Here is a 17,496-nt window from a genome sequence, read left to right as displayed (position 1 = left end):
ATCCATTACAAAGCCTATCCTGGCTCACGGGGCTAGTAATATTTTTAGAGTTTTTCATTTTGTGGTGACGCTACTGACTGCATTACACATAACATGATATCATTGCTACCTCTACTTCATCCAGTCTCAAATAGCTTTCTGCCTCACGCCTCATGAACACTGCTGCCAAATGAGAACAAAAGGGTGATTTTGTTTGCACCTTTCACAAGCCAACATCCTTCCAGGTATACTATTTTATTCTCACGCCTCAAACATCTACGTTTCAGCATGCTGGGGTAGCACAGCTACACAGTCGGAAGCTGACTCACCAATACTATTAACAACATAAGAAAGTTTACAAACGAGAGGAGGCCATTCGGCCAGTCTTGCTCGTTTGGTTGTTAGTAGTTTATTGATCCCAGAATCTCATCAAGCAGCTTCTTGAAGGATCCCAGGGTGTCAGCTTCAACAACATTACTGGGGAGTTGATTCCAGACCCTCACAATTCTCTGTGTAAAAAAGTGCCTCCTATGTTCTGCTCTGAATGCCCCTTTGTCTACTCTCCATTTGTGACCCCTGGGCCTTGTTTCTTTTTTCAGGTCGAAAAAGTCCCTTGGGTTAACATTGTCAGTACCATTTAGAATTTTGAATGCTTTAATTAGGTTAACAATATTTGACCCAGGACTCCAAGCCCATATAGTGTATGGCACTGGATGCTATAAACAGGAGTTCAGCACATTAGAAATGCAATGTGGGAGACATATGGGGGAGAGGGGGGAGTTTTCCAAAGGGTACATTATAAAAAGTAAAGCGCAGCTGGAGTGAGAATTATATTCTCTAAGTGAGCTGACCCCGGACCATTCACAAACGCTTCGTGAGAAACCAGCCTCAATCAGCCCCTTTCCCAGGCTCTGAGGCCTGGTGACAGGGCTGACATCATCTCCATTCACAAGCATGTGAAACCTGTGGTCTGCACTGAAAACAGTGACTGAAGCCAACAAACGCAGTTCTTTCCTCTGAGCTTCCACACATTCACAATCTATTACACTGTTTTTCTATCATGCATGACTAACACAGTTGCAGGGCTGCATACATGTTTGCATTTCTCTTTTTGCTTTCCCAAATGCTGTATTCCATTTGAGTAACAAGCCACATTTCTGAGTAAAATTAAATAAAGGATACAACCACGCAGGGACGCATGTCCACCACTGAGAATAATGCTCCTCCGTGCTTGCCCACTGATCACAAGCTGTGCAGACATTACCACAGGACAGCCCTGTGAGCATGCAGACTCACTCCCCAGTCTCCATTCTCAATGTGTCCCTGAGCCGTTCTTGCTGTTTGAAAAGGGTCACAAGATCTTTAACATGCTGTGCAGTGGACCACACCTCCACCCCCTCATCTAGTGGCCCAGGCTCCAAACCCCTGGAAACATTAGGATACTGCCAGACCTAGCGCCTGTCAAACAGGACCCAGTATTACTTCTGCAACACAAAGCCTTACTCATCGAGCTCTGTCTCTCAGCTGTTCCACAGAAATGAATCACATATGAAGTGAACAAGCAGACCAGGGCTAGGCTGCGCAGAAGGGCTCCTCACACAGCATTGTTGAGTCAATAAATATGAGTGTGCACTAGCAATACTCAAAGTGTTTACCATTGAGACCCCTTTACCTCTGGATCAGCTGCTCTCCCATACATCCAACACCAGCCTATGTACATAGTAACACTGTCTGTAGACATAAGAGCTAAGGAGATGAGGTCAGGAACTTCACTGGGATGACAAATGCACTGATTCACCAAATACCCTGTGGCTCTGTTCAAACAGAGCATGTGGAACAAAACACACGAATACCCAATATGATTGAGGTCCTGATTGCAAATAAGGGATACAAGGGATCCACTCAGTGCAAGCCTTGTTGTTTGAGGGCAGGGTTTATTTTCAATAGAGTCCTTTCTATAATGACACAATGGAAATTCAGCTACAAGACATTCCACCTCTCGAAGCAAACCTACGCCAGACGATTGCCTGCTTGCGTATGATTTGCCCAGCAGCTTCTCTCCATAATTAAATGTCCCAAAATGAAGTCCCAGTAAGTTTATAGGGCAATTCAAAGAAAGGAGAGGAGATCCAGAGATACAGCTAGTCCTTATTGACTAACTACAGAGAAATGAGGAAAGCAGGCTTAATAAAAAACAAACCCTGTACTGGGATTAGTAAAATAAGAACATTCAGCTTCTACAAGTTAAGCAGATGTGTCCCTCATGAAAGGTTCCTCCTCTCTGGAGCTGAACTCAAACAACACCCAGCTCAGAGTGAGGTGGGGCAGGCTGCTTGCAACACTACAGTACTGTTCCACATTCAAACACTCTGCTCTCTGTTCTTTGGGTGTATGTTCAAAACACTACTGCAGTGTTTCCAGCTTAAAACTACCACATTCAAACCAGCTTCCAGCGACTCCAGCAGCACATCCCCACTCAAACCAGCTTCCAGCGACTCCAGCAGCACATCCCCACTCAAACCAGCTTCCAGCGACTCCAGCAGCACATCCCCACTCAAACCAGCTTCCAGCGACTCCAGCAGCACATCCCCACTCAAACCAGCTTCCAGCGACTCCAGCAGCACATCCCCACTCAAACCAGCTTCCAGCGACTCCAGCAGCACATCCCCACTCAAACCAGCTTCCAACGACTCCAGCAGCACATCCCCACTCAAACCAGCTTCCAACGACTCCAGCAGCACATCCCCACTCAAACCAGCTTCCAGCGACTCCAGCAGCACATCCACACTCAAACCAGCTTCCAACGACTCCAGCAGCACATCCACACTCAAACCAGCTTCCAACGACTCCAGCAGCACATCCCCACTCAAACCAGCTTCCAGCGACTCCAGCAGCACATCCCCACTCAAACCAGCTTCCAGCGACTCCAGCAGCACATCCACACTCAAACCAGCTTCCAGCGACTCCAGCAGCACATCCCCACTCAAACCAGCTTCCAGCGACTCCAGCAGCACATCCCCACTCAAACCAGCTTCCAACGACTCCAGCAGCACATCCCCACTCAAACCAGCTTCCAACGACTCCAGCAGCACATCCCCACTCAAACCAGCTTCCAGCGACTCCAGCAGCACATCCCCACTCAAACCAGCTTCCAGCGACTCCAGCAGCACATCCCCACTCAAACCAGCTTCCAACGACTCCAGCAGCACATCCCCACTCAAACCAGCTTCCAGCGACTCCAGCAGCACATCCCCACTCAAACCAGCTTCCAGCGACTCCAGCAGCACATCCCCACTCAAACCAGCTTCCAGCGACTCCAGCAGCACATCCCCACTCAAACCAGCTTCCAGCGACTCCAGCAGCACATCCCCACTCAAACCAGCTTCCAACGACTCCAGCAGCACATCCCCACTCAAACCAGCTTCCAGCGACTCCAGCAGCACATCCCCACTCAAACCAGCTTCCAGCGACTCCAGCAGCACATCCCCACTCAGACCAGCTTCCAGCGACTCCGGCAGCACATCCCCACTCAAACCAGCTTCCAGCGACTCCAGCAGCACATCCCCACTCAAACCAGCTTCCAACGACTCCAGCAGCACATCCCCACTCAAACCAGCTTCCAACGACTCCAGCAGCACATCCCCACTCAAACCAGCTTCCAGCGACTCCAGCAGCACATCCCCACTCAAACCAGCTTCCAACGACTCCAGCAGCACATCCCCACTCAAACCAGCTTCCAGCGACTCCAGCAGCACATCCCCACTCAAACCAGCTTCCAACGACTCCAGCAGCACATCCCCACTCAAACCAGCTTCCAGCGACTCCAGCAGCACATCCCCACTCAAACCAGCTTCCAACGACTCCAGCAGCACATCCCCACTCAAACCAGCTTCCAACGACTCCAGCAGCACATCCCCACTCAAACCAGCTTCCAGCGACTCCAGCAGCACATCCCCACTCAAACCAGCTTCCAGCGACTCCAGCAGCACATCCCCACTCAAACCAGCTTCCAGCGACTCCAGCAGCACAGCTTTACAAAAGACCATGTGCTTCCAAAACTGCAACCCAGCCCAGCGCACGCGCATGATCCCCACTCAAACCAGCTTCCAACGACTCCAGCAGCACATCCCCACTCAAACCAGCTTCCAGCGACTCCAGCAGCACATCCCCACTCAAACCAGCTTCCAGCGACTCCAGCAGCACATCCCCACTCAAACCAGCTTCCAGCGACTCCAGCAGCACATCCCCACTCAAACCAGCTTCCAGCGACTCCAGCAGCACATCCCCACTCAAACCAGCTTCCAAACTCCAGCAGCACATCCCCACTCAAACCAGCTTCCAGCGACTCCAGCAGCACATCCCCACTCAAACCAGCTTCCAGCGACTCCAGCAGCACATCCCCACTCAAACCAGCTTCCAACGACTCCAGCAGCACATCCACACTCAAACCAGCTTCCAACGACTCCAGCAGCACATCCCCACTCAAACCAGCTTCCAGACTCCAGCAGCACATCCACACTCAAACCAGCTTCCAGCGACTCCAGCAGCACATCCCCACTCAAACCAGCTTCCAACGACTCCAGCAGCACATCCCCACTCAAACCAGCTTCCAGCGACTCCAGCAGCACATCCCCACTCAAACCAGCTTCCAACGACTCCAGCAGCACATCCACACTCAAACCAGCTTCCAGCGACTCCAGCAGCACATCCCCACTCAAACCAGCTTCCAGCGACTCCAGCAGCACATCCCCACTCAAACCAGCTTCCAACGACTCCAGCAGCACATCCCCACTCAAACCAGCTTCCAGCGACTCCAGCAGCACATCCCCACTCAAACCAGCTTCCAGCGACTCCAGCAGCACATCCCCACCCAAACCAGCTTCCAACGACTCCAGCAGCACATCCCCACTCAAACCAGCTTCCAACGACTCCAGCAGCACATCCCCACTCAAACCAGCTTCCAGCGACTCCAGCAGCACATCCCCACTCAAACCAGCTTCCAACGACTCCAGCAGCACATCCACACTCAAACCAGCTTCCAGCGACTCCAGCAGCACATCCCCACTCAGACCAGCTTCCAGCGACTCCAGCAGCACATCCCCACTCAAACCAGCTTCCAGCGACTCCAGCAGCACATCCCCACTCAAACCAGCTTCCAGCGACTCCAGCAGCACATCCCCACTCAGCCAGCTTCCAGCGACTCCGGCAGCACATCCCCACTCAGCCAGCTTCCAGCGACTCCAGCAGCACATCCCCACTCAAGCTTCCACCAGCTTCCAGCGACTCCAGCAGCACATCCCCACTCAAACCAGCACATCCATCCCCACCAGCTTCCAGACTCCAGCAGCACATCCCCACTCAAACCAGCTTCCAGACTCCGGCAGCACATCCCCACTCAAGCTTCCAGCTTCCAGCGACTCCAGCAGCACATCCCCACTCAAACCAGCTTCCAACGACTCCAGCAGCACATCCCCACTCAAACCAGCTTCCAGCGACTCCAGCAGCACATCCCCACTCAAACCAGCTTCCAGCGACTCCAGCAGCACATCCCCACTCAAACCAGCTTCCAACGACTCCAGCAGCACATCCCCACTCAAACCAGCTTCCAGCGACTCCAGCAGCACATCCCCACTCAAACCAGCTTCCAACGACTCCAGCAGCACATCCCCACTCAAACCAGCTTCCAACGACTCCAGCAGCACATCCCCACTCAAACCAGCTTCCAACGACTCCAGCAGCACATCCCCACTCAAACCAGCTTCCAGCGACTCCAGCAGCACATCCCCACTCAAACCAGCTTCCAACGACTCCAGCAGCACATCCCCATTCAAGAGAAGACAGGGTGTTAACCCAAGTGTTTCAGCTAAATCCCAACAGATTACAATTTTAATTAAACACAAGGTCTTGACTTTCCTCTTCCTCGTAAAGAGCGGCAGGACAGTCTGAACAAGGAGTATAAATACCATCCAATAAATAGAAATACAGCACACTTTAAACAATCCTGCATTCACGAGGAGGGCGTATTGATGACGAACACTAACCACAACGAACTTGAATAAACACAGTGCTGCAGCAGGGCAAACAGCTTCAGAAATTCACTCAGCTGGAAAGAACATGAACTGCAAAAGGATTATATGGCTCCGTCTACAAAAAACATTAAAGAAATAAATAGTGACCATTTCAGAAATGCAACAACAGCACATGGCAAGTTTAGACAACAGCGTGGTTGCTGATAGTCTCGTCAGCTAGGTGTGATTTTAAAGCAGAAAATATGGAACAAAGTTAAAAGTAAAACAAATTCGAACCCTTTACACACCAGGAGACTGGCAAGCATGATTCAGAATGGCGCATAAATCCCCCCCCCCTCCCCCCCCCCAATAAAGGAAGGAGAAGTTCTGAACTGTGTAATAATGCTGCTGCCAGAGCCATCTCTACCACACTCAGTATTTATATCATATCCTGAGCACCACATGCCAGGCCCACTGCAGAAGTGCTACAGAACACTTCACACAGACCCTGCTTTCAGCCTGTGACAGTTTGCTCAACAACGCTCTGTTTCACTAGCGCTGGGAGGGGAGAGGAGATGGAGCATTTCTTTTGGTAGTTATAGAAATGTAAAACTCAGCAGTACTTGCTGCTCGGTGCCACAGGGAGAGGTAGCAGGAGAGCTGGCTGGAATACAGGCTGTATGCTAACAGTCAATTCCAATTCCAGCTCCTTTTTAAAATCCATTCCCAAATCCTTCCAAGGTGTTGGAATTTCTATTTTAGAGACATCATTGTTGTCACTGGTCAACTGCCTTCATTTGAAGCCAATTTCATTGAGAAGCTCGTTTTCAGAATGCTGCTGACTGCAAATTATGATCAATGGCGTGTTGAAATGGATTAAAAAGGGAATGGGAATTGAATTTAAAAAGGAATTGGAATTAAAAAAAAAAAAAAAACTGGAATTTTCCTGAACCCTGGTGGCAACACACAGACAACTTAACTCCAGTGGTAAAGTACTGAATGCAGACCTTGTACAGCTTGGAAAACAGGTACACGTCCTGCACTCACATTGCTGCTTCTGAGACTGCCACGAGGGGGAGCGCCCTCTGCTGGAGAGACAAGGAAGGACTGAACCCTCTTTCTCATCAGACAGCAGTGCCTACTTCAGCATTACCAGACTGTTTTCCATTCATTTGCACTGTCATGTCACTTGCTGTATATTATCTTTAAAGAGCAAATCAACCCCCCCACCCCACCCCCCACCCCTGTATTCTGCTTTCTCAGATGCAGCGGGACCCGTTGCTCTTCCATTTACACTTCAGTGCACTAACATAATGGGCAATAAGCATAACTCTGGTGATGTCATCAATAGCAATACGAGTAACACGCACATTCACCAATGCCCCATTATAAGAGCAAGCTACTCTCCCTATCTGACGCTCTACCATTAACTATTATGCAAACTGCGTATACACACTAGAGCGCTTTGCAGCCAAATGCCCAAATAAAACCACAAGGTCTCTTTATTAAAACACACACACACACACACACACACACACTACACATAACCCCACTTTTGTCATTTCAGTGTTTGTTTGTTTTTCTGCCTGTCCTATTTACTAACCCCATAAGAACATAAGAACATAAGAAAGTTTACAAACGAGAGGAGGCCATTCGGCCCATCTTGCTCGTTTGGTTGTTAGTAGCTTATTGATCCCAAAATCTCATCAAGCAGCTTCTTGAAGGATCCCAGGGTGTCACTTCAACACACGTCTAGAGTAATTCATTCATTCAACACAAACACGTTTTTTAAACTTACCATCTAGACAAGCTGGTGTTCCGCGGACAGCTCTACAGGGACCAGTTTTGCAACAAGAAACACAAGAAGAAAGCTTTTTTTGAAAACTAGGAAGCTATAAACCAAGGCAGATATAAATCCAAGCTTCACTGCGCGTTTTCTTCACTCCGCAGATCGAATACACATTCCCTCCAGCGCTGCACAGAAGTGAAGACGGTTAATACAACAGGGAGATACAACATCAAACACTTCCCCTTGCATTGGAACTGGTTCAGGGTTAGTACACAGCCCGCTCTCTGTTTGACTGCACACCACACCAGCCTCTCCTCGGTATATTAGAGTGAGCTTGATCTCACTCACTCACATTGGAGCGGGGTTAGAGAGAAGACGGCCGATAAACCGAGGAGGGGGAGGTTCCAATGGGAGTCAGCGGACAGTCTACAGAGACAAACATACACTACTGTACTCTGCATTCGCCTCAGCTACACGATTTGTACTGCATTGAGCTGTTTGTACAATAGGATACAGTACTGCGTTTTCTCACGAATCGATGTATTTGATTGCACTGCACGATTGTAATACGCAATTCAATCTATACTGTAGCAGTATTATTATCCACAGTTCACACTGCACTGTTCAGTCCTCTCAGTGTACACCGATTCCTGGGTGAATGCATCCTTCACAGTAGTGTAGCCTCCTCCTGCAGTCTGCTTCACCTGAAACTACACCTGGCTGGCTGTACATGCCTGGTTCTACACACTGCGTGTCGCACACAGACTCGGTTTTAGCTCAGGGAAGCAAATGTAACCCTGTCTTTTCTGTACTATGCGCGGAACTTTTCTTTTCTTCTTCTTCTTCTTCTTCTTCTTCTTCTTCTTCTTCTTCTTCTTCTTCTTCTTCTTCTTCTTCTATTTTATTTATTTATTTCTTTTTTACCTTAGCGCCATACAAAGCAGACTGGAGAGGGGTTTCTCGGTTCAGGTCTCTGTGACCGATTCAACTTCGGCATCTGTAAATAGCAAGCCCGGAGTCATTAACATAAACAGCATTAATTACAAAAACACAACTCGAGAATTATTACAAACGCATTCATGTAATCAACTGTTGCGTTTAATCTACCATGGTTAAATATCTAGTACATCTTTCCAAGTATAATACATTTAAAGTTGTAACGAAAGTTATGCAGTCACTAAACAAAATAGACAGTAATAATATTATTCTTAGCAACTCATATCTGCAGCCTCACCTGGAAATAACATATCATGAGTGACCTGCTCCCGCGCAAATGAGCAATTAACCTTGACTAGCGTCATTAAGTTTTTTTTTTTTTTTTTTTTTAATTAATAATTGGTTCTTTCCAGTTGCCATGGTATACAGTATTAAGAGTTTAACAACAATACAATAGCAATAAAAATGTGAAATGATTAAATCCCCAGATTATTTCTAACTAAAGGAAGACTGCGTATTCATTTCACACCTGTCACACAAAACAAAGATATCAATCTTCTTCTTTCCTCTTTGTTTACAATCTGTATAATGATAACATAAAACCGCACCCATGCAGGTAAAGCTTGTGAAATCATAGCCTCCTTTAACATCTGCAAAACCACTACAGGGTTTTGTAGCTTGACTATGCATGCAATAGCAATTTAAATCTTATCTCAGTTCAAACATAGGCTAGGTGCTTCTACACTAACCCTTTAATAAAATTCATTTGTAACATATACTGGATATCTTGATAACACTTAAAAATGAACTTGCTTTTATTTGAATGGGCCAGATGTACTGACACTGTACTCCAGTGAAGGAAATAAATCAATAACTGTTTGTCTTCTTCATTCAAAAGAGAAGTCAGAAGGCTACAATGTGCTGAACACATAGGAAGTCAGGGCATTACAATGTGCTGAACACATAGGAAGTCAGGGCATTACAATGTGCTTCAAAAGACATGTGCAGAGCTGGAAACACTGCCAAACATGGTGCAAGCATGGCAGAATCATTACAATACTGGGAGAGAACACAACTCCAGACATGGTGCAAGCATGGCAGAATCATTACAATACTGGGAGAGAACACAACTCCAAACATGGTGCAAGCATGGCAGAATCATTACAATACTGGGAGAGAACACAACTCCAGACATGGTGCAAGCATGGCAGAATCATTACAATACTGGGAGAGAACACAACTCCAAACATGGTGCAAGCATGGCAGAATCATTACAATACTGGGAGAGAACACAACTCCAAACATGGTGCAAGCATGGCAGAATCATTGCAATACTGGGAGAGAACACAACTCCAAACATGGTGCAAGCATGGCAGAATCATTACAATACTGGGAGAGAACACAACTCCAAACATGGTGCAAGCATGGCAGAATCATTACAATACTGGGAGAGAACACAACTCCAAACATGGTGCAAGCATGGCAGAATCATTACAATACTGGGAGAGAAGTGTTTTGCTTTAACAAAAGCAACCAGTTTGTGATGGCCTTGCTCTGATTATGAGACGTTTCTTTGTCTTCTTCAGAGCTTCATGTAGTTCAGTGAATGAAGGCACTGGTGCAGCTCCCAGCTGTAATGGGGCACAAACTTGCTCTGCTCTTTACAACTGAGCTGAATGCACTACACATGGGTGAAGTTAGACGAGGGCTTTAAACTCCAGAGAAAAAACAATTCAACTAAAGAGAAAAGCCTGGTAGCATAGAGAGCAACTGGTTTTTAAACTGCATTGTCACGAAGAGCATAATACCATAGCCTAGTCTACAGAATGACCTGATATAGAGGTGACAAAATAAAACTTTCCCTTTTCAGAGCAAGTTTCTAGCTGTGAAGCCCTGATATCTGCTATAAGGTTAAAAGAGGTCAGCTGAACAGAGCCTGAATAAAGAATAACAGTGCTGTAAATGTCAGAGTAGAGCTTCGAGCGATGCAGCGCGTTGAGCCCCATTCATCAGACAATGCATACCACTGACTGGATATCAGTAAAGCCTGTTGTGTCTTTTCTTTATTTTTTTAGTTTTAAAATTAAAATGTATAAGTGGGTTCTGCAGCCTCACCCAGTAAGATGCTGGTTTCTCTTCATGCTGTTCAGTGACTGGCTGCAGTGCCCACATGTTGTAGTTGTGTTTCGCTGGGTTCTGCAGCCTCACCCAGTAAGATGCTGGTTTCTCTTCATGCTGTTCAGTGACTGGCTGCAGTGCCCACATGTTGTAGTTGTGTTTCGCTGGGTTCTGCAGCCTCACCCAGTACAATGCTGGTTTCTGTTCATGCTGCTCAGTGACTGGCTGCAGATCCCACATTTTGTGTTGTAGTTGTGTTTCGCTGGGTTGCTGCAGGGTTCACATTAGGGAGTGTACAGTACGAGGGTGCTGAGTGACTGGTGGCATGCCATGCTTGTAGTCTGATGCCATCCCTACCAGCAAGAGCAGTAGGACAGAGACAGAGGAATTAAGAACTCCCAACGACAGGGAATAAGACAGGGACTGAGGCATACCTTCCCTACTGCTCCTGGGTGAGACACAGCTTCTCTGCTGCTCCTGGGAGAGACACAGCTTCCCTGCTGCTCCTGGGGGAGGCACAGCTTCCCTGCTGCTCCTGGGGGAGGCACAGCTTCTCTGCTGCTCCTGAGTGAGGCACAGCTTCCCTGCTGCTCCTGAGTGAGGCACAGCTTCTCTGCTGCTCCTGGGTGAGGCACAGCTTCTCTGCTGCTCCTGAGTGAGGCACAGCTTCCCTGCTGCTCCTGGGGGAGACACAGCTTCCCTGCTGCTCCTGAGTGAGGCACAGCTTCCCTGCTGCTCCTGAGTGAGGCACAGCTTCCCTGCTGCTCCTGGGTGAGACACAGCTTCCCTGCTGCTCCTGAGTGAGGCACAGCTTCCCTGCTGCTCCTGAGTGAGGCACAGCTTCTCTGCTGCTCCTGAGTGAGGCACAGCTTCCCTGCTGCTCCTGGGTTACATGCTATTACCAGCAGGTCTTTATTTCTACCGGATTTACTCATGTTACTCTGATATGCTTAATCGCTTAGTGAAAGCATGTCAAAGTATAGGCAAGTATTGTAAAGAATATCAGGGAATGGTACAGGATGTAAAATTGCAAATAAATCATGGTAAACTAACCCTTACTAAAGTTCCCCATAGTAAAAGCATATAAAAATGTAATAAAGCACAGTGAAAGCATGTCAAAGCCTAGGGCAGCATTGTAAAGAATAGCGAAGCAAAGTAAAGCATATTAATACACATGGCAAACCAGGGTAAGCTATAGTAAAGGCATAGTGTAACCATGGGAATGCATGGGGAAACTGCAAGCATACTGATGCGGCTTAATCAGTGTTTGCTACAAGTGTTACTATTTCAGAAAACGTCTTACTGGAACAAACAGCAGTGATGCAATGAATTGCACAGAGCTGTTCAGTAAATGCCAGTATCTACAGCCCTGCTGTGGTGCTGAGTGGTGCACACTAGCAGATACAACACATGCATACTAGATAGGTGAAGAGATGTTTGCTGTGAGGATACAGGAAGCTCAATAGAAGGGTGGGGGTCTTGTTATAACTGGCTTAAGGACTGCTGAATGTCACATACTTGGGAGGGAATGTAAATTCAAGCCCCCCCTCCCCATGCAATCCTGCTGCCGCTGGCTTTCTTTTTAATGTATTTGTTCTTACTGTCTTCACATGGTACGGCATGGACATGAGGGGAGGCTTTTATTTTTAAACACAATTAAGAAATGCAGTTTAGCTGAAAAGTGTTCTAGGTGGAGGCACGTTCAAGACAGGGAATCTGCTTTGTCTGACGCTGGTAAATGGCCCCCTATATTGTGTTTCACAAAGGGCTGTATTAGGACACATTAGCCCAAAGACTGAGTCAGTGTGTGTCTTTAACCCACAGATGAGAAGCAAGCCCTCCATGATGTTTGTAAGTGGTGTGTTGTGCCTGGCTTGTGCAATCGCCCCCATGTAGACCAAGCCCCTTGCTGGAGGAGTGGAGACAGTTCCAGCACACAGCAGGCCAGCGGGCCTAATCGGGCTGGGATGAGATTAGAGATGACAGCCCCCCAGTGAGGGACAGCTGAGGTGATTCTCCACTCCAGCCAGCAGGCTTTTCAACATGACGGGCCACTGGCTGCAGATCTCTCCCACAGGAAAGTGACATCATTAGAATGTAGTTCTTCTTCTTGAATTATTCCATTACTGGCAGACAGTGCTACCCACACTTCGCCTGCTCCACAGCCTGCCGTTTACGTCTCGCTGTGTAAATGATGCACTCAGCCTATACACAGATATACAGTGGAATCTCCCAAGGCCTCCAAAGAGACTGAGCTACATGGCTATACCGGAGCTGCGCTTGTTAATGCCCCACACTGCTGTGAATTGTTGGGGGGGTTGACAAAAGCCTCTGAGGTAACTGAGGGAGTTGGTCACTTCAATGTATTGTATGCACTGCAGGCACAGAAATAAAGAGGTCTTACTTCTTCAAACCACTCTCCTTCAATCACCATTCCTGTTCCTGTCTGTTCACTGACCTGGAGCCCATCCCCTCCTGCGCTGCCCTCCTCGACTTCTCCACAGGGTATCTGTTCTCTCTCCGGACCCCCTTGGCGCGCAACCACAGCCTCTGTAGTTCCCCCTGTCAGACTCAACCCTCACATTTTCCACTGAAGGCCCCACTTCTTGGCTGGCCGGCTCAGCTGAGCTTTCTTCCGTATCACTCTCAACCACATCACTTTCATCAGTGGATCTTTTACAATTTTTTGCAATGTGCCCTTCACGACCCCAGACACAACATTTAATTTGTTCAGAAGATGCAAAAACTATATACTCACAGTCATCGACACAAAACCTAAAGGCAATATTTAGTTCTGTATCTGGACTATTTAGCAATATATACAACTGTCGTCTAAATGAAATGACATGTCTTTGGCCTTGAGCTTCACATCTCAACGGAACATTGTGATTCTGACATTGCTTTGCCATGGAGGCTCTTCACTGCTTCAAATACAACCACTGCCTTGTTCATTTGAGAAGCCCATCTTATATTACTTTTGCCAATTCAGTGGTAGATTTCTCCACACTAACAATGGAATCCACAATGACTTTTCTACCATGTTTCCTAGTTAGCTTATCAAAGAGGAATCATGTCCTCTTGGGACTCCCTTTCCCAGGACCACAATGGCTAAATCAACTGACAAAAGCCAGCTTTGTGTTGAAAACACACCCAGTAGCTCAAATAAGTCAAAACCTTTAGAAAGAATTGAAAAGAAATAGAAAAAGGGGAAAAAAACCTTCTCACATAATTCGCACTCGCTCACTCCAGCTTCAACCACAAGCACTACCGATAGGCAGGCAGGCAGACAGGCAGGCAGGCAGGCAGGCAGGCAGGCAGGCAGGCAGGCAGACAGACAGGCAGGCAGGCAGGCAGACAGGCAGGCAGGCAGGACAGCCAGATAGACAGGCAGGCAGGCAGGCAGGCAGGCAGGCAGACAGGCAGACAGGCAGGCAGGCAGGCAGGCAGGCAGGCAGGCAGGCAGGCAGGCAGGCAGGCAGGCAGGCAGGCAGGCAGATAGAGGCAGGCAGGCAGGCAGGCAGCAGGCAGGCAGACAGACAGGCAGGCAGGCAGATAGACAGACAGGCAGGCAGGCAGACAGATAGACAGGCAGGCAGGCAGGCAGGCAGGTAGGCAGGCAGGCAGACAGGCAGGCAGACTGGCAGAGAGACAGACAGGCAGGCAGACTGGCAGACAGACAGACAGACAGACAGACAGACAGACAGACAGGCAGGCAGGCAGGCAGGCAGACAGGCAGAGAGACAGACAGGCAGGCAGACAGGCAGACAGACAGACAGACAGACAGACAGACAGACAGACAGACAGGCAGGCAGGCAGGCAGGCAGATAGACAGGCAGGCAGATAGACAGGCAGGCAGGCAGGCAGATAGACAGGCAGGCAGGCAGGCAGGCAGGCAGACAGGCAGGCAGGCAGGCAGGCAGGCAGGCAGGCAGGCAGGCAGGCAGGCAGACAGGCAGGCAGGCAGGCAGGCAGGCAGACAGGCAGGCAGGCAGGCAGGCAGATAGACAGGCAGGCAGGCAGGCAGGCAGGCAGGCAGGCAGGCAGACAGACAGGCAGACAGGCAGGCAGGCAGGCAGGCAGGTAGGCAGGGAGACAAGCAGACAGGCAGGCAGCTAGATAGACAGGCAGGCAGGCAGGCAGGCAGGCAGATAGACAGACAGGCAGGCAGGCAGGCAGGCAGGCAGGCAGGCAGACTGGCAGAGAGACAGACAGGCAGGCAGACTGGCAGACAGACAGACAGACAGACAGGCAGGCAGGCAGGCAGGCAGATAGACAGGCAGGCAGGCAGGCAGGCAGGCAGACAGGCAGACAGGCAGGCAGGCAGGCAGGCAGGCAGGCAGGCAGGCAGGCAGGCAGAGATAATAAGTAACACACACTGTTTGCTTGTCTATATTTGAAACATATTCTTGGGTTTGTTTTTCTTCAGCGTCAGTGGAAATTTCCACAAAACTGGCAGGTATTTCGCTTCGTTGGAGTCTGTTATCAGATTTTGGGAAGGGAAAGAAAGCCGTCGTTCTCCTGTTTCTCAGACATCCTGTAAAGGACAGGCCTGCCCTTGAACAGCTGTTTAGAATGAGCTGTCTTTACATCACTCCACCCCCAGGGATAATGGTGAGATTTCTGTGGGAAAATTCAATAGAACTGCGGGCATTCACTGCTGTGACTGAAGCGCAGGCCATGTGGGTATTTCATTGAACTCCTTCATTTATTGAACGGTTTAGTTCTGAAGAAAACAAATCAAGATCACGTGCCTCTTGTATAAAACTGAGACAGGAGGTGGAATTCAGCTGGTTGGACTGCATTTCTCCACATTAATTATATCATTATATCTTCTTCAAAAGAAATGCTTCAGATTTAAATTTACTGGGTGCCACAACCATTAAAGTCCCCCTGAAATGTAAAATGGTAACACCTGGCCATGAGCCTGTCTCCTCACTTTAAGACTCCATTCAAACATCAAGCCTGGAGGAAGCAACCCCTGCTGGAATATACCTAGCTCCAGCATCCCATAATACCAGACTGCACTGTGCAACACAAACAAGAACTGACACCTTCGCTACAGGACAGCAGAACAGCACATGCAAGAGCAAACAGGCATTACTCCTGACAACTAGAGAGAGGAAAACAAACACGTAAACATTCTGAATTAAAATCGCTTCACCACAGGACTGCAGAACAGCACGTGCAAGAGCAAGGGGACTGGGAGAGGAAACAAGCATTACTCCTGACAACTAGAGAGAGGAAAACAAACACGAAACAGACGTGCAATAACATTGAAACTGTCAGCCCTTGAACTGCATCTTCATAGTAGCATAGCTCACTGTACATTGGAGACTCACACAACTCAAGTACCAACAAAATTCAAAACAAGCAGGTATGATTCGGAACTGTCCATCATCTACAGCAGTAAGAAAGTCCAATAATTTACAATCGGCCAATTTCTTATTGATGTTGCATGCTGTTTAAAATAACTGCAAAGCAGGCATTTCACCGCAATTAGAACCAGAACCATGTCTTTGGTTTGGTTTTGATCGGTGCATGTTCCTGCTGTAATTGCAACAGCTAACACACGCCAATAGAAAGGATTGAGACATGAAATAAGTTAATAGTCTCATTGCAATGGAAAAAGAGAACAGGAACTTTTTTGTGACCTTTCTGCTTTTGTAAACAATCCTGCTGAGAATCTCCAAAGCCTGCATGACCTCACTGCATGTCTTCTTTGCTGTGGTTGAGAGAGTTTGGGACCGGATTGTGCTCAGGAGTCCCCCCTGCCTCAGGAGTGCTTATATTCAGAAAGTAAAAACCCTTCACAGTGTGCACAGAATGAAAGAGCACAACAAGGGCGTGTCAACAGGAGATACTCAAATGTAAGCAATGGAAATGATTTCTGATTTCTCCTGCTGATCTGAATATACATGCGTTTGTAACCTCCCATGTAAAAACAGTATTCCATATAGCGTGCTATAGTGAACTTCAGCATCTATTACAATGCTATAGTGAACTTCAGCATCTATTACAATGCTATAGTGAACTTCCATATCTATTATAATGCTATAGTGAACTTCTGTATCTATTACAATGCTATAGTGAACTTCAGTATCTATTATAATGCTATAGTAAACTTCAGCATCTATTACAATGCTATAGTGAACTTCAGTATCTATTACAATGCTATAGTGAACTTCAGCATCTATTACAATGCTATAGTGCACTTCAGCATCTATTACAATGCTATAGTGAACGTCAGCATCTATTACAATGCTATAGTAAACTTCAGCATCTATTACAATGCTATAGTAAACTTCAGCATCTATTACAATGCTATAGTGAACTTCAGCATCTATTACAATGCTATAGTGAACTTCAGCATCTATTACAATGCTATAGTGCTGGAGGGTTTATTGCTGCTGGGTTGTGTGGTAATATTGTTACACTGAAAGCTATGATATCAGCTGTAGCTCCACGTTATTATTTTTTAAGGTACACTATTGCGTGGCTTTGAAATGAGAGAAATCTTTTAAACTGATTTTCCATTTTTTTTTCTTGTAAATTGCATCACTCTAATAGCCCACAAATAACCCTTATTGGCTCTGTAGTAAAAACAAAATACAACATCTCGCTTTGATTTCATCACAGACATTTTATCTGGTGTTCCAGAAACAGCAG

The 17,496-nt window shown here is 47.6% G+C and overlaps 1 protein-coding gene across 1 annotated transcript in view; it reads right to left on the bottom strand.

Annotated features, from left to right (window-relative positions):
• The window catches only part of LOC121322177 (leucine zipper putative tumor suppressor 2 homolog), a 40,972-nt gene extending 32,866 nt beyond the window's left edge, over positions 1-8,106 (bottom strand). The window contains exon 1 of the mRNA XM_041261758.1: positions 7,786-8,106. The gene's annotated coding sequence lies outside the window, so the exon portion shown is untranslated. The remainder of the gene's footprint in view (positions 1-7,785) is intronic.
• Positions 8,107-17,496: the final 9,390 nt, after the last annotated feature.

Source organism: Polyodon spathula, chromosome 10, assembly GCF_017654505.1.
Source record: "Polyodon spathula isolate WHYD16114869_AA chromosome 10, ASM1765450v1, whole genome shotgun sequence".
Lineage (NCBI taxonomy): Eukaryota > Metazoa > Chordata > Actinopteri > Acipenseriformes > Polyodontidae > Polyodon > Polyodon spathula.
The sequence above is the reverse complement of the archived record's forward strand: the minus strand, read 5'-3'. Positions and strand labels throughout refer to the sequence as shown.